Genomic DNA, 25,916 nt, shown 5'->3' with positions numbered 1-25,916 from the left:
ATTTTGTTTGTTTCTTATTTTTGTTATTAATTTTTTGTTTTACTGCAGTTTGATTGGAGAATGATGTTTGTGGTTATGTTTAATTTCTGGGGTATATTGAGGTTTTCTGTATGTCTTATTAAATGGTCAATTTTTATGTATCATTGGCACTTGAAAAAAGTGACCAAGTTATATGGGTCTTCTATAAATTATTTTTGTCCACTCTCTTACGGACTGAAAGTGGTTAAGATCTCTATGAATATGTCTTCTGTGTAGCTGTACTTATAGAGCTGTGCTTTACCTTGTATGAATGTTGATGCAGTTTCATTGGTGGATGGATATTCGTAACTGTTATTATGAATATGGACTCTTGTGTCTTCATTATGGACTGTGCCTTTGTCATTGGAAAGCATCCCCCTTCGTCTTTTTTGATGCCGTTTTCCTTGAATCTACCCCACATTAGACTGGGGCCCTGCGTTCTTTATTCTTTGCATTTGCCTGCTGTGCCTCCACTCATTCTTTTACCTTCAAACATTTTGATTCACTTATGCATGTTTCTAATATAAAGCATATTGATTTTGCTTTGCAATCCACTATTGAGTCTCTTTAAACATTTAATGCTTTTATATGTATTTGATACAGTCTTACTTCTGTTTTATGCTATGCATTCTTTTTTAAATAGCTCTTAAATCTTTGTGTTTAGTTTGATGTTTTGTTAAAATGATTAACTTTTTTTTTTTTTTTTTGCGGTACACGGGCCTCTCACTGTTGTGGCCTCTCCTGTTGCGGAGCACAGGCTCCAGAGGCGCAGGCCCAGAGGCCACGGTTCACGGGCCCAGCTGCTCCGTGGCATGTGAGATCTTCCCGGACCGGGGCACAAACCCGTGTCCCCTGCATCGGCAGGCGGACTCTCAACCACTGCGCCTCCAGGGAAGCCCAAAATGGTTAATTTTTCAATTATAATTAAACACAATGCATTTAATCCTCGATTTCTTTGGATAAAATCCATTGACTCCTTACAGTAAACAAAGACAAATTTCTTTGTGTATTTCCTTCCCTTTCTCCCCCTGCCAACAAGCCACTTAAATCTTATTTATTTTTCTTAATGTTTCCCTTTGTATCTAAAAAAGCATATTTCTCTTAACTCATTCATCAGTTTTATCTATCTCTCTTGACCTCTGGTTCTCAAAACATGCTTATAATAGCTATCAAATTACATCTACCTTCCTCTCTCAATCATTGTTCTATAAACATGTATCACATTATAACACTTCTGTTGCATTCTGTTATGTATTCATAATCTTAGTTTTGCTTTAGTCTTAGTCCAAAAGTGAAACAAGCAATGCCCACAGCCCGTCTTCTGCCATGACTTCTCATTCATCTAGTCTTTGTCCCAAGTGTCTCCTGCAGCAGTTTCTCTAATTATTGCATATTTGAAAAATGTTTTTCCTTCTTGCTTCATAAACAACCATCTGGTTGGGTTCAAGTATTTTTGGTCACTTTTTCTCTTCTTGAGGGCTTTTTAAGCTTTGTTTTACTGTCTTCAATTATCAACTGCTGCTATGGAAATGTCAGAGACCAGCCTACACTCCTCTAATTCAAAAATATGATCATTTTTCAGGATGTCTCAGTGTTGATTGTCCTTTGCCCATTTTTCCTAAGAAACAATGTGCCCTTTCAATAAGAAAATGTATGTCTTTTTTGATTTCAGGAAAGCTCTCTTGCATTATATTTAAAAATATTTGCTCTGGGGCTTCCCTGGTGGCGCAGTGGTTGAGAGTCCACTTGCCAATGCAGGGGACACGGGTTTGTGCCCCGGTACGGGAAGATCCCACATGCCGAGGAGCGGCTGGGCCCATGAGCCATGGCCACGGAGCCTGCGCGTCCGGAGCCTGTGCTCCGCAATGGGAGAGGCCATAACAGTGAGAGGCCCACGTACCGCCAAAATATATATATATATATATATATATATATATATATATATATATATATATATATATTTGCTCTGTTTTATTATTTACTGACCTGGTGACAGTTATGTATACGTTAGCTCTCTACTGCCTATTATGTATTTATTATTTTTTTCAAATCCCTTAATTCTAAGTTCATTTCCATTTCAGTGTTTTTAGTTTTTTTTCTGCAGCATTTATATTCCTTTGTACTGCTTCCAAAGTGGCCTTCATTCCTGGAAGAACACTTCTTTCCTGAGCTCTGTTGGCCTGTATCTCAACTCCTTCTGTCATCTTTCCATGTCATAACTGGAAATCTTGTATATTTCCTTCCACATTTGCTTTATAAGGGCAATTTCTTTATTACTTTGTTGATTTAATGGCCATATGTTTATTCACAATTCATCTATCTGTAACAATACTTTTTACAGGAATATTCTTTGTCTGAAATTTGACTTTCCTGTTTTGTTCTTCCTTTTGTTTCATGAGGTTTATTTGATTAGACCCTGTACCTGACTCATTTCATTATATATCTTTTTACTTTTTAACTTTAAAAAGAATTTTTATTTTTACATTTTTGGCTGTATTGGGTCTTTGTTGCTACGCACAGGCTTTCTTATATATCTTTCTTATATATCTTTAAAAGAGATGAGCTCTTCCTGGACAACATTGGAAAATAGTTCCTAGGGGAAGGGGCATGGGCTGAAGTTAGCAGAACTTTCTTTTATGATGCAGGGTTATATGTGTCATGGAGTCATTTCAGCCTTTGTTTTCCCCTCCAGCAGAGATTTCAGCTCACAGCTCAGAATCTCTATTTTCCAGCCCTCCTCATCAACAAACTGCTCCTGCAAACATGGCTTGCTTCTCTGCCTTTCCAGCTTCTTGAGTACTTGCACAAAGAGCGGTATAGTACAACACATCTGCTTTTTTATTCCCATTACTGCAAACAAGGGATTGGTGGATGGCATTTCAATAAATCACTTACTCTGAGAAGTCTTCTCCACCAGATTTTCTGATGTTCCCCCTCTCATGTCTCCAACACTCTGTTTGACAACCGCTCTGGACAGCCCTTCTTTTTTTTTTTTTTTTTTTTTTTTTTTGCGGTACGTGGGCCTCTCACCACTGTGGCTGCTCCGCGGCATGTGGGATCTTCCCAGACCAGGGCACGAACCCATGTCCCCTGCATTGGCAGGCAGACTCGCAACCACTGCACCACCAGGGAAGCCCAGCCCTTCTTTTTATCTTATAGTTTGGAGCTTTAGAATATGTCTAGGCTCATCAGAGAGGTAGTTTGTTTCCCATATTCCTTATTGTTGTTGGATCTCTCAGAAGGAAATAGAGAAACAAAGATTTTGTGCCATTATGTTACAACCAGATCTTGTGAAGTTCTGGCTAAATTTAGAATAACTTATTTTAGTGTATCCGCTCTCCCTTATTAGATTGCCATGTCCATCCTGGTACTTCAAAAGTAACTTGAAGATAGAGACTAAATATGTTTTCTGACACATTTTGATTAAAAGCACTATTTCTCCAGAGGAATGGATTTGCAAATACTTCATAAGACATTTAGTGTTTCCTTCTAGATAACACTCCTTCATTGAAATAGCTCCTTCTAGGAGAACTACCGTACCTGCTAAGGTTATATATATATATATATATATATATATATATATATATATATATATATCTCCAATGGGGAAATGTAATCAAGAAATGATAAACCTGGGTGAATAAAGCCAAATGGAACTTTTTTCTAGAAGACTACCACTTATAATTAGAATAATGTAAAAAATGGTTATAATTAATCCTGAGATACAATTAAACAGACGTCCAGTATTTGTCAATATTTTAAATACGTAGGACTGCTGCACTCTTAAGTCTATTTTAAATTCTTTAAGGACAGCATCATTGTATCTACAGCACACAAAACCTGGCACATAGTAAGTAGGTGCTCAATAGATAAATGTGACTTGACTTCTAGCCATCATTGTAACACATGTTTGATTTGCAACCCTCCTTCTGCACCATCTGACAGTGTATTGTTCTCCAGGCTGTGTGATCTCCAGGCTGGTTCTAAAGACACCGCAGCCACTTTTGTATTTGTTGCCTGTTAGTCAAGCCTAAGTTTTGTCTCTTTGACTTCTCTAATTAGATTGGAGGAGGGTTTCCCCCAGCAACTCTGTTTTTCATTGTTGGGAGACCAGCAAAATTCTTGACTAACAGTGCTTTAGTGTTTCCATTCACTCTCTTCTGCCTTCTTGCATCACAGATAGTGGAAGAAAATCCTTTGAGAAAACATGGCAAGGACATTCATCCCAATAGTCACTGAGACTATTTGTCCTCAATTAGAATCAAAGTTGACCTTCATTAGACTTATTGGTCTTATTTATTGATGCTGATTATGTCTCTATCTAAGGACTGTAATCTGTATCAAATATCTGATGGATTTTCTCTCCTAAAACAGCCCCTAACATTAAAAAAAAAAAAAAGCAAAACAAAAAATGTATAGCAAAGAGTTTTCTCTCTTAGATTTCCAGGTCAGCAGAAATATTTTAGGCAGATCAGAACATTTCACAGAGGTGTTTTCAAGTACGTTTCTCCCAACGCTATGCGGACTTTAGGGTCTTTGCATAAAAGGAATCCTGGTGGCTGGAGACAACTGTGCCTGCAGCCCAGGCTGGACCTGAGGCTTTCAGCTTTGTGAACTTGTAGGAGGTGTGGTGCATTACTTTTGACTGATTTCAATCATATCTGACCTTTTTCTTCCTGTACCCACTCACACCCATGTGTTTTGGAAAACAAATACATCTTTATAATTAACATTGGTTCGACTACTTTTTGAGAAATTATGAAATCTCAAGGCATCAAGACCTGCACTGCCCAGTAGGGTAGCCAGGAGCCCACAGGGCTGATAATGTTTGAAATGTGGCTACTCCGAGTTGGGATGGTTTTGTACGGTACAAAAAGAAAGTGAAATATCACACTAGTAATTTTTCACATTGGCTGCATGTTGAAATATTATCTCTTTATACTGAGATAAAATATATTATTAAAATCCATTTTACTTTGTCTTAATTTTTCTATGTGGCTACTAGAAACTTCAGAATGTCTTATGTGACTCACACCTATGACTCACATTATATTTCTATGGGATGATACTGATCTAGGCACTAGCCCAGGCTCATTTCTGAATTCTGGGCAAGGTACAGTGCCTGGGAAGATGGTAAAAGGAAAGAAAGAACTAGGCTCCCGTCCAAAGAGAGGCAGATTTAGTCCTTCTTCCTATGAGACTTTGGCCGAGTAACTTAGCCTTCTTGCACCTCAGTTTGCAGGGCTGTGAAAATGGGCACGAGGATATCTCTCTTAAACATTGTGAGGATTAAGTCAGGTAATAAACAAAGCATCTGGCATATAGTAAATCCTCACAAATGGTTTGTTCTCTCCTTTGGACCAAATGAAAGCACTTTAAAAACACATTTATTTGTTGTTTAAACAGTTCTGCCAGCATCATTCATGAAGCATTTGCTTATATGGAGCACAGAATAAGATGCGCTTGGTGGTGTCCTGGGTGGGGACCACTCCACCTCAGGGAAGATATACTATACACCTCAGGCAGGCAGTCAGGCAGAGGAGTGGAGCTGATGGTGAGTGTCTGGTGGCAGCTCCATGAAAACCCCAACAAGAGGAATAACTCAGCAGCCTGAGCTGTTCAGCAGCGTCAGTATCACGCAGCCTGGAGATCTCTGCCAGCCACCCATGTTCACAGACACTGGATTCAGAACTGCTGCGGAGGGAAGGAGGGGAGGGAAGGGACGCTGCTGGAGGCTTTCCAGGAAGCAGCCCCTGGGTGATCGCGGATTGGCAATTCAAAGTTTTGAAGAGCCCAGGTACTTTCCACCCAGATTAGACTATCTCCTATCTGAAGATGATGATGCCTTATTACTGGGCTTTCTCATGTTCTTACTTGTTCAGGTGAATGACCCCAGTAATCCCTACACTTTCAGGGTTGCCGCTGTCAAATACCAAGGCAGTGATTTCCAAAATTGGAACAGGTTGATTGGGGAGGACACTGGGAAGTTTGGGAATGGTGCCAGTTCAGAGCCAGGATTCACGGAAGACATCAGGAGCCCCCAGACCCTGAGCAAGGCACAGGCCCCCTGATTTTTCAGCTCACTGTGCATTTTTCGAAGGGGCTGTGTCCTTTAATGGTTCACACATTGCACCCAAAACCTCCCACTTGAACCTCCTACTTCTGAAGTGTATGAGCATTGCAGTATTCATAAAAACCTCTACTCTTGGAAAGCTTTCTAATTAGTTATGCTACAAATGGAGAGTGTGTAACCAGTGTAGTTTTTGTCCCTAGTGAGCTATTGGGTCAAATCATCAAAGGAGGAAAATGTGCATAGAAATATACAAATTTTTTTAATCATCTTTATTGGAGTATAATTGCTTTACAATGGTGTGTTAGTTTCTGCTTTATAACAAAGTGAATCAGTTATACATATGTTCCCATATCTCTTCCCTCTTGCTTCTCCCTCCCTCCCACTCTCCCTATCCCACCCCTCTAGGTGGTCACAAAGCACCGAGCTGATCTCCCTGTGCTATGCGGCTGCTTCCCACTAGCTATTTTATGTTTAGTACAAATAATTTTAAAGCCTTTTTACTGCTGTATGTATTCCTGAATATAAGTATTTGATTATTCCTATATATTTGTATTTATTATCATGATGTGAGTGTATTCATATGTCAGTGGCCCAGGATGAGACCTGGTATTCACAACCCTTGTGTTGTCCCCTCCCAGTGAACTTGTCCATGTGACTTGTTTTGGCCAATAGGACATCAGCAAGCATGATGAAGAGGCTTGATAAGAGCTTGCATGCTGGGCTCTTCTTGGAACACTCTCTCTTACAGCCCTGAGTCCCATGTAGAGATTCAGCTACCCTGCTGGGAAAACCACGTTGGAGGTAACGAATGCTCAGCCAACTGAAGAAACCACCTTGGATGTTCAGCCCAGATAGCTGAGTCATGAGGAATCATCAATCATCATTGTTTTAACTCATTAAGCTTTATTGCTGTTGGTTGCACGGTAATGGACAACTGAGACAGTACTATTTGTAAAAACTAGTATAAGATGAAAAATGATAAAATTATTTATCAAAATACACATAATAAGAAAGGATCAAAAGAATGATTGAGGAAGTTGCATGGAAAAGTTAGGAGTAGAAAAAATAATAAAGCCCTAAGTAAGATCAGCTCACAGAAAAGCTTGCAATTGCATCCTGAATGGTAGCAGATGTCCCAAGCTTCCTGCACCAAAACCAAATGAGGCGATGTGACCAGTTACGAGGCTGGCAGTGTCCAGAGGGAAAAACACAACAGCCCGTTGTACTATTTGTCTATGAGTGAATACTGAGTGTTGCTGCTGGGCCTGGAGAGTAATAAGCCAGGCAACCTATTCCCTGCGGCTTCATTGAATGGTGTTGATGCAAATTTTCCTTTTATCTTCCTTTTATTGTGAAATATAAAGCACAAACAAAATTATGCAGAACCAAGATAATTTATCACAAAGTAAATACCTGCATAACAAGTACCCAGGTCAAGAAGGATAACATTGACTCTCCCAAAAGACCCTCCATTTGCCTCTGTCCCTAAAGGTAACGATTATCCTGACTTCGATGGAAATCACTTCTTTGCTTCTTTAGCAACTGAATATTATGGCTTGGTTTTGCTGGTTTGGAGTTTTATCTTAATGAAAGCACGCAGGAAGTATTAGTTTGTATCTGGCGTGCTATATTTAGCTGTGGATCCTTCCTTTTCATTCCTGTCTAGCACAACACCTTATGAATATATTTTTACTCTTAATAGACATTTGGGTTATTTTCAGTTTGGGGCTGTAACAAATACTACTGCAATAAGTATTATTGTATAAATCTCTTGGTGCACATGTCTATGTAATTCTGTTGGGAACATACATGTGTACGTCTGCTGGGTCCTGTATTATTCGTGTCCTTGCCTTTAATAAATGATGCCAAGCTGTCTTCCAAAGTGGTGATACTGATGGAAATCCCTTACCGCAGTGTGTGAGAGCTCTGGACCTTCACATCACACCAAAGCCTTGGTGCTGTCCGGCTTTTCCATTTTGGCCATTCTGGTGTGTATAGGGCCATTATATTGTGATTTTAATTTTCCTTGGTTATTAATAGACGTAAGTACCTATTCATAGATTTATCCATTTAAAGTCTCTTGCTCAATTTTCTATTTCTCTGTCATTTTCTTAATTAATTTGTAGAAATCCCTTATATACACAGGGAAAGAGCCCTTTGTAAGGTCAATTCACTTCAGACATCTCCTTCCTCTTTATGGTTTATCTTTTCCCTTCCTACTGGTGTCTTTGATACTGGAGGGTCTTAGGATTATTGTAGAGCAATCGATCAAATCTTCCCCTTTATGGACAATACTTTTTGCATCTTGCTTGATTACTCTAGCTCATGCTGAAGAAAATATCTTCTATATTTTTTTCTGAAAGCTTTATTGTGTTGCCTTTCAAATTTAAAGTTACAAATGTATGTGCGGTATGAGGTAGCACTGATTTCCTTCTGTTTCTATGTTCATGTCCAACCGACCCAGCGCCAGCTAGTAAAAAGAATTCTCTTTCACCCAGGCCAGTTTTCCCTTGGCTTTGTAGTCTCTTCATACTTTGACTTTAATTACTACTCTTTGAGTTTGTTAAATGTGCTGCTACCCTACCTCCCAACCATCCTTTCTGAAACTGGAACCCTCCCCCACCAAAAAAAAGCAGCTCCAACTGAGCTCGCCTCTCACTTTGATCCAGCTCAGTAATTCTTAACTTTATATGTATTGATAGTTCTCTGATGTTCTCAAACTGAAGTTTTCATATGGTATTCGGCTCTTATCTTGACCTCAACAGGAGTTTTATTTCAAATGACCTAACTCATCATTGCTAGATACAGAAGTTTGGTGATTCCGTTTTAAATAACATTTGCAATATCTTTGGACATGGCAGGAGAAAGGGAGAGGACAAGGCAGGTAAATGTGAAGGCTTCAAAAATCCAGTGATGCCTTGCATGGGTTTAGGGAATGTGTTAGCTTTGGGGAGTGGTTTAAATGCCCCTCCAGGAGACTCTATGGGGTAGAGACCATGCCTAGTGGAGGGAAGGCCTCAGGTCCACAGAAGGGCATTTCATGAGGTGGCAGGCACTCCAAAGCTTGCTTAAGCTTAGGTGACTTTAGCTGCAAGTAACATGCAAATAAATTCAAAATGGTTTAAATGACAAAGGAAGTGTATTTTCTCACCTATTGCAAATTCTGTAGTCAGGGTGATTCCAGAGTTGATAAATTCATTACCTATAACATCATTAAGAATATGGATTCTCTCCATCTCCCTCAGCATCTTCCTCCCTACAAGCTGGCTACTCTGTCCTCTACCCACACCCAGTGACAGCAATGGACAGAGAAATGGGAGGCACTGATTCTTCCTGTCTTCCTCTTAGTGTCTCTTCTCAACAGCAAGGATAACCTTCCCCAGAAACCTCCAGAAGACTCCTCCTCGTGTTTCTTCAGTCACAATGGTCTGGAATGTCTATACCTGATCCAACTGCCAAAAGCAGGGTGGGACCACCACGATTGGTGGACTCATCCTTTGGGACTGGGATGTATCCACCAGCATCCCCCAGAGAGATGCCATGGGCTTCTGGGAGGTGGGGGGCTGGGAGGGCACAGTAAACATGTGTTTGCATAATGCATGGGGAGGAGAAGAGAGGAAAGAGAGGCTCATGGACACACAGGTCTATTAATATGGTCCAGGCCACGGGTAGGGTCATTAATGTAAGGAAGGGAGGGAAAGGTGGGAGGAGAGATGGAGGAAGAAAGGCAAAAAAAGGAAAGGGGTGAGGACAGCCACCAAGCAAGAAGCGGGGGCAGCACTGTTGCTCAACTTCTAAGAAAAGCGTTCTTAACCTTATCTCCCCTCCCCTCCCTACTTTCATCACTTGGAACGTTCCATCAGGCCAATCTACAGGGTCCTGGGCCTGAACTGCCAACCTCCTTGTGCAGGTAGTTCAATCCTGCTCCCAGTGTGCAGACCCAGAGGCTTTGGATCGTCATAGGATTGGTTCATATTGAACAAAAGTATTGGCTGTCCCATGATGTGGGGCTGCCAATACTGCAGGCCCAGGACCACTCAGATTGATGTGAACCCTGGAATAAACCAAGCTTGAGGGGCCCCTTGTCATTCCTGGCCTTTTCAGATGCAACCATCCCTTAGAGTTGTTGGAAAACGCAACAGCATGCGTATGTTTGGACTCAGGCAACCGCTCATGCCCGAGCTGAGGTCTGGTCCTTTCTGGTTGTGGTTTTGGGGGCTGACTGAACTTCCTGAAGGGTTGACTGGCTCATCCTTTGGTCCTCTAGCTAGTTTGGGTCCTCCCCAAGCATGATGGACTCTGCATCTGGGCAGCATGGGGTTTAGGCAGTAATTCTGATTCAGAGGTACCCTAGCACAAATGGAGGCATAGGCCGTGGCTTTGCTTTATGCGGAGTTGGGGCAGATCTGGGCTAAACTAGTGCTTCGAGACTCTAGTTAACTGCACCAAGAAAGGTCACCATGTATATGCTTTCCAACCCAGGAATCAGCTTTGCCTCCATTCTATGCTATTCAATTGAGTCAACTTGCCCAAGGAATGAGCACTAACCGCGGCCCTAGTGACCTAGAGGTTAACAAGTCATACTTGCCCCACGGACAGCACAGTCTGTCACATCTCAGGACTTTCTTCAGAGACTGGTATTCGAGGGTACAGATCAGGGCCCAGCAAATGTTTTCTGTAAAGGGCCAGGGAGTAAATAATTTAGTCTTTGAAGGCCGCGCGGTCTGCATTCCAACTATTCAACCCTGTTGTGTAGCATGAAAATGGCCATTGACATATTATAAATGAGTGGGTGGTGTTGTGTGCCCACAAAATTTAATTAATGTAACAGGCAGTGCTGGATTTGGCTCACAGGCGGTAGTTTACCAACCCCTGATCTAACTTAATCAATAATGCTATTTTCTATGGAAGAAAGAATTATGTAACATTGTGTTTAATTGTCCTTTCATCTTAACCTACTATTTGATCTAAACACTTGTTAATGACATTATTAATTGCCATTTTTACTAAATGAGAGGCCTTACATTTTAACCTCTTCAGCGTTGGCCAATGAAGGGGAAAGGCAGCCTTGAAAATTCTTTCTTACCATATAAGGCATCTGGTCTTTTGAGTCTGATTTGCTGCCTAAGTAACTGTGCTGGCAATTTCTAATCGAGTTACGCAGTAGATGAGTCAGACTCTCATCGTTCTTTCTGTTCCTATTTGTACGATCTCTGAAGAGTGTGAACTTTCCTGTTTGTCACCCACTGTGTCCATATATACCTGGCCTTGCAGCTTTCACTGTCTCTGAGAGCCGGAGCTCAGCTCTTAACGTACCAAGGATGCGAATCACGTGTCACCAAAGTAGAGTAAAAAGCCTGCCTGTACCATCTGTGATGAAGAATTATGTTCAGGCCAGAAGCACAATACTGCTCATGTAGCATCAATATTTAATCACAGCTGGGTGTTTTTGCTCAACAAGAAACACTGTCTGCCCCTCCGGGCTTATGGTCAATCCACATGTGAACGGATCTGAAGTCCCTGCAGTAAGCCCGGGTGAGGAGGTACAGGGAAATATATTTGGGGATCAGCATCTTGGTAAAGAAAGGGAAGAGAAGGAGCATTTGTGAGAACTTCCAGTGTGCTTAGAACCCAGAACTGAGTAGTGAGTTTGGGAGCAGAAAACCCACGTTCAGCTCTCTGAGCCACTTGACCTTGGGCAAGGCCCTGAAATTTCTCTGAGCTTTTATTTTCTGTAAAATGTGACTATGGTGATTGATGGCAAAAATGACACCTATTTCCCCTGGCTCCCTTGTCCAGTGTGCCTCTTCAGCCCTGCCACTGAGAGGTAGAATCTAATTCCCCACACCCTGAACTGGGTTGCCTTGGGAACTTGCTTCAGCTTACAGAATGCAGGGGCCATGACAGGGAGCTGTTTGGAGGCTGGTGCACTTCGCTGGCTCTTGCATTTTTGTCATTGCCTGGGAACAAGGCTGGGTTGGCCTGCTGGGAGAAAACAGTAAGTTGAGAACCGAGGTGTCCCAACCTAGGCGACAGCTCCCTGGACCCCACGAGTGCACTCGCTGCCTATTGACCCACAGTTTTCCAGGGCATGACCTGAGGGAGCGCAGCCCAAATACCGTAACTGCCCAGCTGCTCCCAGCTTTAGCTGCTGACCATCTGAATCATGAGTTAAAGAAATGCTTGTTGTTTGAGGCTAGTAAAATTTGGGGTGGTTTGCTCTGCAATAGTAGCTAACTGCTGTTCTTGCCCGATCTCACAGAACGTTGTGAGGAGCGAATGAAGCCATGCTCAACAGAATGCTCTGTGAATCATGAATAGCGCACAGATACAAGCTGTGTTTCCCAAGTTTCAATCAGTATTGAGACCAAGCAGAAGATGCAAATCGATAAAAACAGTGTATTCACTCTCACCCCCCGCCCCCACTCTCCACCTTGACACAGGGTCAAACTTGATCTCGTTTTTTTCTTCTAAATATCCCAGTCACCCTTTAGCCCCCCTGGGTTCACGCACTACACACATGCACTTAACTGATATGTGTTGGTCACCTACTATTTTCCAGGCACTGTTTTAGGCATGGAGGATGCTGGGATGGGGCGGGAAAGTGAAGCAAATACCGTTGTCCTTCAGTTTCCTTGAGGGATTAGGTCCAGGACCGCCACAGATACCACAATCCACGGACGCACAAGTCCATTATATAACACAGCATAGTATCCACAGGTTCTGCATCCAGGGCTATGGAGGGCCGACTGTAAATTCATGAATAAGACAAAGAAAAGTATCAGAAATGAAAAGAAAAGTACAGGGAGAAATGATAGAGTGATTAGGTGGCTACTTCACATTGGGTGAGTTGGAAAGGAGGTGACAATGAGACGAGAGCTAATGAAGGGAAGACACCACTTGAAGATCCAGGGGGAGAATGAATAAATGTTTCAGGGAAGAGGAGTGGACATGCAAAGACCTCAAGGCCATAGAAGCTGAAGGAGGGAGGCAGGGCCTGAGCTGGGAGAGCAGAGAGGCCAGGTAGGGTCAGAGAGTGGATTCTATTCTGCAGTGTGACAGGGAGCCACTGGGGTGCCTGAAGGGATGAAGTGCTAGGACAGGGTCTATGTTAAAGACCCCTGAGCTGCTTGCTGTGAGGGGAACTGCCTATGGGAGAGCAAGAGATGATGCCTGGGCACCATTTAGGAGTCCTCTGAGGCCGTCCACTTGAAAGGTGTGGGTGATTTTGCTGAACTGGCATCTGACCACCGCTCCACTCATGACGTCTGTCACTTAAAAGTTAATGCCGGGCTTCCCTGGTGGCTCAGTGGTTGAGAATCTGCCTGCTAATGCAGGGGACACGGGTTCGAGCCTTGGTCTGGGAGTACCCCACATGGCGCAGAGCAACTACGCCTGTGAGCCACAACTACTGAGCCTGCGCGTCTGGAGCCTGTGCTCCGCAACAAGAGAGGCCACGATAGTGAGAGGCACGCTCACCGTGATGAAGAGTGGCCCCCGCTTGCCACAACTAGAGAAAGCCCACGCACAGAAATGAAGACCCAATGCAGCCAAAAATAAATAAATTAATTAATAAAACAAACTGCTACCCGCCCCCCCCAAAAGTTAATGCCCGCATCAGAGTGAGCTTCTTTTTCAGTTCATCATTTTACAGCCCACACAATCGATTTGTTGTGTTCTCCGTGCATGGGCTGAACTGTGCACTGATGAGCCATCTGGACGAGTGCATGTGATGGCATCCCATGACCTGTGGGCAGCCACCGGACAATTCACCCGGGACTCTGGTCTGCATGGTGATGCACAGGGCTGCAGGGTCAAGGCCAGCTAGCTCTGATTTTTGCCAAGTTTCGATGTGTTTTCAGATCAGATGTCAGTTACGTAACTTGGTTTAAATTACTTTCTTTTTTTGAAGATCAACTTTGTGTTTCAGAAGCTGGGAACCACTGATGCTCCTGGTCTTAGGCGTTCTACAAATTGGTGGGCGGTTCAGTGTCACAAAAAGAGTTGTCACTTCCATGTATCAGGTGGTCATTTGATATGTTTCTTTATAGCAATGTCATTCATAGCCCCCTCCTCCCCATATGGGGGGTTAGTTTTCAGACTCCTCGGTTTGGCCTGTGTGGGTGGGATGGGAAAACACGTTCTCTTCCTCCAGTCAACACCACCAGAATGGGTCAATTTCAATGAAATGGAACTCTTGAGTGGACAAGAAGTCACCCAAGCTTACAGGAAGTCAGCTGTTCTCTGCCGCCCCCCTTTCCTTCGGGCCCCAGCAGCTCTCCTCTTAACAGCAGCTCGGGACAGACAAGGTCTAATGGGTGCTTGATGTTTCACAGTGAATTGGTTGTGGTAGACATGGCTTCTGACAAAAATTTAGATGAAACACTATGGAACTATCTTTATCAAGCCTTAACATTCATGCAAAATATATTCATGAACTTAAGGATAAGTTATCTGATCCAGTGGCCTTGCCTTTTTAATTTATTTAATTATAGAGTTGAACTCACTGTCAAAAGCAGGTGCAATTACGTGAAAGTTGTCATGGAGTGACATGTTGCTCAGGGATTGGGAAATAAATGGATCTGTGCTGTGGAATCCTGCTGTCTCCTTACAATGAGCAGATGTCCTATTCTTACAAAGTGATCAGTAACATGCTCTCTCTTCTTGAAATATTATTTAACTCAGAAGCTACCTCTTGGTGTAGTATTTTGCACATAGGGCTTCATTGTTTTGTGACAAGTAGATGTTTGGTCCGTGTAGCAGTTTGCTAGGGCTGCCATGACAAAGCACCACAGACTGAGTGGTTTAAACAACAGGAATGTATTCTCTCACAGTTCTGGAAGCTGGAAGTCTGATATTGAAGTGTTGGCAGTGTTAGTTCCTTCTAAGGATTAATCTTTTCCAGGACTCTCTCCCTGTCTTTTAGATGGCTGTCTTCTCCCTGTATCTTCACATGCCAGTTTCTGGGTCCACATTTCCTCTTCTTATAAGGACACCAGTCATATTGGATTAGGGCCCATCCTAATGACCTCATTTTCATTTAATGACCTCTTTAAATACCTATCTCCAAATACTGTTCCATTCTGAAGTCCCGGGAGTTAGGAGTTCAGCTGATGAATTTTGAGGTGGGGACACATTTCAACCCTTAACACTCTGCTTAATGCGGTACAGCACTGTTTTGATAACCAAAGAGAATAACTTTCAGGATATATTACTTAAATAGATAATAAGACTATGGCCCCTACATGATTTGGTTTCTGGTGGGTCCTGTGATTGGTTTATTCTAGGGTTAGGAAGAGAAGGACCCCTATAGACCTCAGAGACAGGAATGCTCTGGAGCAGAAGTAGGACAACCCCATTGGTCAGTGCTTATCAAACCCTAGCAGCCCTAAGAATCTTCAGAAAACTTGTGAAATCACAGATTCCTGGGTTGACCCCCAGAGTTTCTGAGTCAATAGGTCTGGAAGGGCCCTAGAGTTTTCATTTCTCGAAAGTTCTCAGATGCTGCTGGCGGTGTTGATGCTGCTGGTGCTTTAGCCTGAGCAGCACTGGGATACAAACCTACCCCCCGGAGCCCCAGCGACACGCAGCAGAGTAGACATGGTGAGGTGGGTCTTAGCCCGGGGAAAGTACATGGGCTTTCTTCTCCTTGGGCCATTGACTTTATAGTTAAAACCCACATTGTTAGGCAGAGAAGACAAAAGAGGTGGGTTCTAGGAGATGCGTGTTGTTAAGTGATTTTCAGACATTAGCCTAAAACGGACCATAAATTACTTATAAGGAGGAACTTAATTCAGTCTTGGCTGATAGTAAGCTTCACTTTCACTTCTCTAGTGCCCTTGACCTGAGCTGGGAGGTTTGTGGGTTCCATACTCCACAGTGGAAGGGACACGGGGTGAATCCCACTCAGTGATTTCCTTCAGATGTCTACTCGGCTCCACATCAGCTTAAGGTAAGATTTGTGGGAAAATCTCACCTCTACTGAATTCAGGGTCCCCAGGATTTATCTCCAGGAGCAGCTAATATTACTCACAGAACTATTCAGGGTTTTCTATCATCTTCTAGCCCTTGAAGGGGTTAGTCAGGAGAAGAAGTGGTTAATGCCCTTTCTGTCTAATCTGACTAGAATGTTGTTCAGCTCTAAAACAAGATGTGCTGTTCTTGCCAGTGATGGAGCTGGCGGTGTCCATGTAAATGTCATCAGCATCCGTGGTGAGGGATGCACCCTTCTTTGCAGGGTCTGTGCTAACGCACTGAGCTGGACTTTGAAGCAAGCCAAGCAGAACTCACTGCATTTACACTGTCCTTCCTGACGGGCTGGCTTTCTGGGGTGTTAGGGAGTGTTAGACATGCAGGGCACCCTGGAGGGACCCAGGGCAACAGGGCTTTATGTAGAGCTAAGGAAACAAAGAGCTAGCACCAAGGCCCCACAAGTCAGAGGTGACCCAGACCTCCTGCCTCTCCCCAGCATGGAAGGGCCCCTGCTGGTGCTGTGTGTTCCTTCACTGTGACTTGGGGGTTGTGGTCGGGATGGGGACACCGAAGCTGTGTCTGCTTACAGCAGAATCATTCCCCCACCCTTGCTCCCCAAGCATTATCACCAAGGCAAGGAGCTGACCCACGGAGTGAGGGTGTAGGGCCCCCAGGTGGCTCCTCTTCTCATGACCTCCCTGAAGTGCCCCTCGGAGACCCTGCTGCATGAAGACTCAGTTCACAGAAGTGCCCCCAGCCACTTGCCCTAGGACGACCCTGACTCCACGGGGAGGAACACCTGAGCTAGACAGTTCTGTCCATCCGGCCCCATTTCCTAGGGGCAGGGACGGGAGGCACATGGGGTCCAGTGTGTGAGGGAAGTTATTTCCTCAGAAATAAACACTGTGGCCCAGACTCAGGGCCTGGGGGTCCTTCTGTGGCCTGTCTGTGAGGGAGCTCTGGTCAGGCTGTCTGCAGAGCCATGTTCCTGTTCATGTGGTTCTCCTTCATGACACCAGGCTGCCCAGGGTTTGGCAAGCACTGGGATCACTGCAGAGCTTGTGAAAGCCCCTACCCCAGAGTTCCTGAGTTGGCTGGTCTAGAGGGAGGCCTGAGATTGTGTGTTTCTAGCTAGCTCCCTGGGGATGCAAGTGCTGTGGTTGAGACCACACCCAGAGAACCACTGGATGACACAAATCCCTCCAGTTGCTGCCCTTCCCTTGCCCCCCAGTTAGGACAGGGGTGGTGCCAGTGGCCTCTACCATCCTATCTGGGGGTTCCAGTTTTCCTCGGGTTCCCCCACTCCCAAGCACAGATCCTTCTATACGCCCTGCTTGAACTGGTGGCCAAGCAAGCTCTGGGTGTGCTGGTCCCAGTGTCACCCTCCTGCTCAGTGCCCCAGAAGCTGCCACAGGGCAGCAAAAGAGCCCCAGGCTGGTGTCGGTGGACTTTCACGTCTTCAACTCTAAAATAAATGGATTGGGCTTGAGGGTCTGTGATTGTCCTTCCAGCCTCTGAGCTATAGCAAACACTACTTCATGTCCTCCTTCATACCCCCTCAGCCCATGTCTAGTTATCCATGGTTACCAACAAATTACTCCAAAACGTAGTGGTTGAAACAGCAATTTGTTATTATTATTTCTCTCAGTTCTTTGGGTCAGAAATGTAGACATAGTAGAGCTGGACTGGCTCATCTCTGCCCCTTAATGTCTCAGTTGGGAGAATGCAGACTGAGCAACTCCCTCCCTCCCTCCCACCCTCTCTCTGTCTTTCCTTCCTCACACAGCCTTTCTAAGTGATGAGCTTGGGCTTCCTTGAAGCATGGGAGACCCAGGTTACTCAAACGTATCCATCACTACTCAAGGCGCCAGGAGTGGGTGTTCCAAGAGGCCTGGGTGGGAGTTGTAAACCTTCTCAAGATGTAGCTTCTGAAGTCCCAGAAAATCCATCACATTCTAAGGGTCAAGGAATTCAGGAAGGTAAGTACCCAGATTCCATGTATCAGTGGAGAAGTAGCAAAAAATTTATGGTCAAGTTTAATCTACCATAGTCCACCTGAATTAACTGCAACCAAGACAGACGGTGCCCTCTTATCCTACAACACCCCACTTGGACCCTGCTCTGCCTCAGTGTCTGAGCGCCTTCCCTGGTGCCCCAGGAGCTTGCTCAGGGCCTGTGCAGGGCAACCAGAGCGCTGGCTATTCAACTTCCCAAGGAGTTAACCTCAGCCAACAAAGCAATGAGTAGATGGTCCCCAGTGTCTCCATTCCATGGTAGGCCAATTTGGTGGCATGGTCTGGGCCATGACTTGGAGGGCCCTGGGGGGACTGAGCCCAGTTGCCAAGCAATGTCTGTTCATTTGTGCAAAACTGATGGCCTCCTTTCTGCCCCTATCACGTTCCCTCTCCCTCAGGGAACCTCCCAGACCACCTCCCAGATAAACCGCCCGCTCTCCAGACCCTGTGTCAGCATCTGCTCGCAGGGGCAGCTGAACTAAGACAGAGTTTGGTGGTGTCTTGAGAAGGCACATAGCAAACATTCAATTCATGTCAGCAGTTATTGTATCTTTGCATTCTAGAAATGCCTTACATCATTACATCATAATAGGGTTAGTTTCCTAATCCAGAGGTAGAAAATTCCATAGAAATGTAATGACCTGATTTCTGGACTGATTTCATGGTTAAATTAGGCTTGCACCTGTCTAATTCTTAGCCCTCCAAGATCAGAGAAACCTTGCTCTTCTTGCGTGAACCACCCTTGTCATGAGTCACCTCACCAGGCCTGTGTGGAACGTGGTTGATGCAGCAGCACCATGACAACCTCACATCCCGGGCGTGCTCAGGGGAAAGGCCCTGGACATGGGACAATGAGGCGGGTTCCCCAGTTGGTGGTCTCTGTGTCTTTGTGGAGACCTAGAAGAGCGGCATAGAGATGCTTTGAGTCTTGGAGTTACAGGGCTAGCTTTTCCTGAGCTCTTTCCTTCAGGAGGATTTTCTCATTGCATTCTTATACCTCCTGGCTTTCAGGTACAATTATGGTCCCCATTTAGTAGAAGAGGAAGCAAGGTCCGGAGATGCTTATCGAATGCATGCTTCCTATGGCAGCTCATCCTCCCGACCCTGTCCTCACAGCCTTTGTTCCGCAGTGACACCTAACGTGCAAATGCGCACATGCGCACACACGCACACGCACACACACACACACCACACACTCTCATACCCTCAACACATATTCACATACACACCCTCATACTCACACCCTCAAATACATTTGCACTGCCACCCCACGTATGCCCCTCTCTCCCTCTCTCTTTCACATACACACACACACACACACACACACACACACACACTGCTAGACACTGGGAAGGAAGTTTTCTGGCTTACAAAGGTCATGATTCTGAGTCATTTCAGCTTTCATTCCGAAGACATGTTGTTCTGTTTTGGAGATGCCAGGTTCAAGTTTAGTGAAACTTTGGGACAAAAACTTATTATAAAGTTGCTGAAAGAGCCAGGCCATGCTGGCATTCTACATGGGAAGAAGCATCATGCCAGTGGCGTACCAAGGACAGGGAGTGGGGTGGGGGCTTGTTGCCCTGGTGCAGACAATGTGGGCAGTCACTGACTGCAGAGAATCTAAAAACGATGTACTAAAATTTTTTATTGTCACCACGTACTGGGAATTCTAAACAGTGTCAGTAATGACATACTCTTTCCCCAAAAAATCTCTGTTGGTGCAGGTCCTGAAGCACTGCTGCAGTTCCTGGAGTCTCGGTGATGTGACATCAGCTGCATATGAGCAGGTGGTCATTTTCAACCTTTTAATAAGTGCTCTAGTGAGTCAGAGGACCCCTGGTGATTCTTGGTCCTGGACACTCAGATACAGCTACACACTGGCTTTGAAAGCACGTTCTTAAGGGCTCTGACCATTCAAGCTCACTTCAGGCACAGTTGGGGTCCCCAGCTCTGGGGGGCTACGTGTTCCTGCATCAAAACAGTAGATCGGGGGCTTCCCTGGTGGCACAGTGGTTGAGAGTCCGCTTGCCGATGCAGGGGACACGGGTTCATGCCCCGGTCTGGGAAGATCCCACATGCCGCGTAGCGGCTGGGCCCGTGAGCCATGGCCGCTGAGCCTGCGCCTCTGGAGCCTGTGCTCCGCAACGGGAGAGGCCACAACAGTGAGAAGCCCTCGTACTGCAAAGAAACAAAACAAAACAAAACAAAAGACAGTAGATCGGAAATTCACCAGGGTGGTTCAGTGATGGAAAAAAATGAAGAAACAGAACCGCGTTCCTTAAAGTGACCAGTTGGCATGTTTGTTTGTGTTTAAAATTCCAAACGGTGATATAAGTTGGAACTGTGACCACAGTATTTTTGTTTGTTAAGTTCAGATTTTGGTTCATATGTGAACTATATTTCATTTCATGATTATCATGGACAATAGTTGCATCTTACTGAGGAGGTGAGTGTTAGCAATGATCTGTTCTGGGTGTAAATGTGCCAGGCCTGCTCCATTGGACCCTGACTGGGGCAGACATCCATGCCCTTTTTGGTTTTTATGCATATGGTTGCCCTAAACCTGAAATATATGTGATCTATTACACAAACTGTTGCTTTTTCTATTGCTAAGTTGCAACTGTCACTGTGTTATTAAACTCTCACACCACATGTCTTTATTCCAAAGCCCAGATCCTGGTTTACATCCATAGATGTACTGCCGATTGGCACTTCTGGAATTTTCTGCCCTGGTGGTTCCAGAACTATAAAAGAATTACTGCTCGTGGACCTCCAGCCTTGGCCTATCAAGGACTCTGGCTGTTCCCTCCAGTACTGGACTCTGTGAGCTCCACACAGACCCCCACATAGACCCCCAAACTCCTGCAGGCCTCTAGCTGAGGCCTTCCCAGGACCACCTCAGCCAGGAGGAGCTTCCTCACCCAGAGACAGCCCTGCCCTGGGGCTGCGCCAGTGTGCTCGCTCAGGGAGCACTGAAGCCCATCTCCATTTCCTCCACTGGGGCAAGACTGAAGGGCCCCTGTGACACCCTTCCTTGGGGCTGCTTCCAGAGTTCAAATTCTCCCTCCATCAGGCCCTGCTCTCTCGTTTCCCACAGGAACTGATCCTGAGAGTGTTGCCCAGTGTACTGCCTCTGCACAAATCAGGGTCTGTTTTGGGGAACTCTATTAAATTACCACTCGTGGGCTTTCCTGGTGGCGCCGTGGTTGAGAGTCCGCCTGACGATGCAGGGGACGCGGGTTCGTGCCCCAGTCCGGGAGGATCCCACATGCTGCGGAGTGGCTGGGCCCGTGAGCCGTGGCCTCTGAGCCTGCACGTCCGGAGCCTGTGCTCCACAACGGGAGAGGCCACAACAGTGAGAGGCCCGCGTAACCCCCACCCCAAAAAAAAAAAAAAAAAATTACCGCTCGCCTCTCCAGATCCCCATCTTGCATCAGTCGGCCCTCTGGCCTGTGCCGTCTTCCCCATGTGCACTCGTGGGCCCCCATCTCAGCCCCAGTAGCAAGCACTGTCATACAGCAAACACTCCTGCTGCACAGCCTTCCCCGTTTACCTTCCTGGCCCCCTTTTCCTACAGGGATCTCAGAGGCCCTTTGGCAGCAGCTGGGTGGGGCTCCAGAGCGAAGGCTTAAGCTTGGCTACACTGACCCGTAAAGAATTTAACCAACCCACCCACGACAATGAGCTTAGTATTATTCCTCTGCTTCAACTCCTTTCTGCCCCTTCCCTCCAAGGGAGCAAAAGGATGGAGGAATGGTGGGAGGAGGAGAGAACTGATCATTGTTCTATTCAGAGAAACAATAAGAACCTGCTGTATAAAAAATAAATTAATTAAATTAAATTTAAAAAACAAACAGAGGGACAACTAAATCAGATCTTCTTTTCCACCAGCAGACAAGTGATAGAGACTCTATTAGTCAGGGTTCTTCAGAGAAACAGAACCAATAAGAGATGGAGAGAGAGATAGAGAGAGAGAGAGAGAGAGATAAAGGGATTTCTTATGAAGAATTGGCCCATATGGTAATGGAGGCTCAGAGGTCCTACTCTCTGCTGTCTGCAAGCTGGAGACCCAGGGGAGCTGGTAGTGTACTGCAGTCTGAGTCTGAAGGTCTGAAAGCCAGGAGCACTGATGGTCCCATTCCAAGGGCAGGAGAAGACCATGTCATGGTTCCAAGACAGTCAGGCACAGGGAGCAAATTCCCACTTCCTCTGCTTTTTTGTTCTATTCAGGCCTTCAACTGATTGGACGAGCCCCTCCACATTGGGGAGGGCAATCTTCTTCCCTCAATCCACCAATCCAGATGCTAATCTCATCCAGACACACCCTCACAGACACACCCAGGATCATGTCTAAGCTGATACCTGGTTGTCCCATTGCTCAGCTAACTTGACACATAAAATTAACCTTCTGTGCATAGCTATGATCTCTGGGTTCCTGGGGCCTCACCATTGTTCTGGGGGGCTCAGAACTATCTGGGCCTTACGGAGTTATTGAGAAAAGTTGAGGATGGTCCTCAGGCAAACCTGAGGGTCACTCCTGTGGGACAACCAACATGAGGGCAGTTGAGGGGTGCCCTGCTGGTCAGCAGCCAGGAGGCTGCTAATGTCAATCCTCTTCATGGAATATGTGCTCCAGGCTCACTGGATGAGATGGAGGTTGGCAAGCATGAACTCCTCTCCCTCAAGGCCGGCAGCCCTGCCTTGGCTACTTGCAACCCTGTCCTTTCATGTCCCACAGGGCCCAGCAGCCTCCTCTCTCTGATGCTGTGACCACAACCCTGGGCAGCCCTCCATCTTCCCACCTCACCCCAGCCTTGGATAGGCCAGTTATTCACCTGTTACCTATTTAATCTATTATTCACGGAGCGCACAATGCCCTGCTCCCTAATCTTTGGGTTTTCAGATCCTTTTAAATGATTGTTTTTTTAATGTCCAAATGCTCTTTTCTAGCAGATTGAAAGCTTGCCTTTTAATACTATTGTCTCAAAGTGGGCTTCCTGTCAGAGGCCAAAGGTTGTGCATGGGGCTCTTTCTTTTTGATAAATTCCTTCCATAACAACCATCCTTCTGGAGAACACGTCTGTCGGGTAGAAGAAGGGACCTGAGGGCACAGGAAAGAAAAGCACAGCTATTAACACTGCAGGTTCTTTTCCTGCAGGAGGTCCGGGCCGGGGCAAGCTTCTGCCACATGGTAAGGGAGGGGGCTCTCAAATGTGTGTCAGCCCTCTGCCTCCTCTTTCCCCTTGTTGAGTTTGTCTTTTTATTATACACAAACCCTGTGCACAGTTAGAAGAAGTTATGTCTGGGCAATCAGCTCAGTTCCTGAGTCGAGAGAAACAATCTTGTGCATCTTGGGTAGCTTTTACCATCTCTGATGGACCCTGGATGGACATCACATAAGAGATTTCTGTTACTTCCTTCCCTGATGATGTATTTAGGGACAAGACTTGAATGATTTTCCTAGATTCTTCTGATCTGGTGGATGGTTTTAGCCCTTCTTCAGTTCTGACATAGCTGGTACCCCTTCTGCTGTCTTCACTTGGGGGTTTTCAGCTTAGAAGGAAACTGGTTTAGAAGGAAAGAAGTTTCTCAAAGCTTCTGCAGCACCACTACCTTGCCTCACCTGTCTGTATTGGCTTGGAAATCAGAAAAAATCAAAACACTTCTTTTTTTTTAAATCTGAAAATATTCTACTCTGTCGGTCATTCGATACTCTGTCTTGGAGTCAATGGAGAGCAACTGACAGTGTTGCAGCGACAGGGACACAGGTAGCTGTGGATCACATGGGGAGACTTGGACAAGACAGACCCTGGCCGGACAATTCTCAAGCAGCCTGCAAGCCCTGGGCCACCTGCCCTGGGGTGAGGCTGCCCAGCAAGGTCTGGACTGAGGAGAGCACCACAGCAGGGTAGTTGGGGGATGTTGCTATTGGCCCGGGGTGAGCCTGCACCATCTAACACCCCCCAGAGGGGAGCTGGCCTCCTGCATGAGAAGGGGGCACCTGCTCACACAGTGGATCTCCTGGGACAGGCGGGACCTGGCTGTAGGTCTGAGACTCAAGGCAGCTGCCCTTGGGGGTGGTAGGGAGTGAATTGCATCTCGGAACTCAAGCAAATTTCCAGCTGGAGGCCAGGTGAATCTGAGAACAGAAACTTCTCCCTCATTGAACAGATTCATTTACTTTTTTGTTCATTGAATGAATTTATGAAATAGTGCTTTCTTGGGGAAAAAAAATGTCCTGGAGACTGAAAATACAAGATAATACCATGTTGTTAATATGCATTCAACAGAAGCAGCAATATCACGTTACATTAACACCAAACCAAGAATATGAACATCCAAACTTGAATTCTCCAATGTCAAAATCCTCTGAGATTTACTTTACTCCATTCAAGTGGGGAAATTTGACTTCCGGTTAGAAGTTTCTAAGTGGCAATGTCCATGGACTTCCTTGGATGGCGTGGCATCTTCTGGAGGTTCATGACATTGACCCCTTGCCAACTCCAACCTCCTTCAATCCAAGAAGACTTTTTGAGGAGAGAATGAGTGGCCTACTCCCACTTTCTTCATGGTGGGACAAGGTAAAGTGATCAAATGTGTTTTTCACAACCTTCTAGATTGGAGACATCTGTGGAGTCCAGCATACAGGTTTTTCTAAAAACAAAATGTTCCTTTTGAATGATGTCATCTGCTTCTACTTCCTCCCCTCTCCTACCCACTTATCCTTCCTTTTCTGATGAGATCCTCCAGCAAATCAAAGGTGGGGTTTGGTGAGCAGCTTCCCAGTTATCACCAGCTATCTATATGTTAAGATCTTTATGAGCTCAGTCAACACTGCCTGCCCCAGAGAAAGGGGGAAAGGGCAGTAATCCAGGGATCTAGAAGCAGCTTTCATGCCTCTTCGTGTACGGACTGAATTGTGCATTTAGTGGGGCTGGGTTTGGTTTGTTTCTCAAATTATTTAGACAACCTGAAAATACTCTTGAAAGCATCAGCGCTCACCCCCAGCGAGTGGGAATAAGCACACAAGTGCCCCGCAGCAGAGGAATGCACTAATACATCACCTGACATCATCACCCTTCCCAGTGAGGGAACGGCGTCCAGAATGAGGACGAGGTGATCTACAAGCTCATGAGACGACACAGAGGAGAATCTTGCCAGTGCAGCATGAGCCAAAGAAGCTGGACAGGAAAGTATAATTCCGTTTGTACAAAGAACAAAATGAAGGGGAACTAAGCTGTGCTGTTGGAAGTCAGGGTAACAATGGCCCCGGGCCTGACCATAACCAGGTGATCCTTCCGTGGTACTACTGACATCTGCTCTTGTTCTGGGGCTGGATGCGTGGGTTGAACAGTTAGTGAGCCTTCAACAAATTGTGCACTTCAGAAATGTGCTCCATTTGCGTGTGTGTGTGTGTGTGTGTGTGTGTGTGTGTGTGTGTGTGTATCTCAGATTTAAAAATAAAATAAACAATCAAGGGCTGCATCTGCTCTGGGGCAAGCGGGTCAGAAGATCCATGTGGGCCTTTGGAAAGGAGAGACCCTTACAGACACTGCTTTCCTCCTTCAGTGGCACTTCCCTCCTGCGTGGTGGTCTGGTCTCTGTTTCCCCTCCACGGGCTGTAAGTGACAAGCTGGGGATAGGAGGGGATGGCCAGCACCGACAGCAGTGGGATCCCCAAATGCTCCCCTCTCGTGGGATCATGGCTTTGAGGTGGCTGACAAAAGGGGGGAAAAAACAAAAAAATATTGTTATTGTTGTTTTCAACATTAGGACTCCAGATTACCCAGAAGAGGGAAGACCCCCAAGAGCATTTTGGCACTTGAAGTCAAAGATCA

Source organism: Pseudorca crassidens, chromosome 7, assembly GCF_039906515.1.
Source record: "Pseudorca crassidens isolate mPseCra1 chromosome 7, mPseCra1.hap1, whole genome shotgun sequence".
In the NCBI taxonomy this organism is placed as follows: domain Eukaryota; kingdom Metazoa; phylum Chordata; class Mammalia; order Artiodactyla; family Delphinidae; genus Pseudorca; species Pseudorca crassidens.
Note: the sequence above shows the minus strand (reverse complement) of the source record.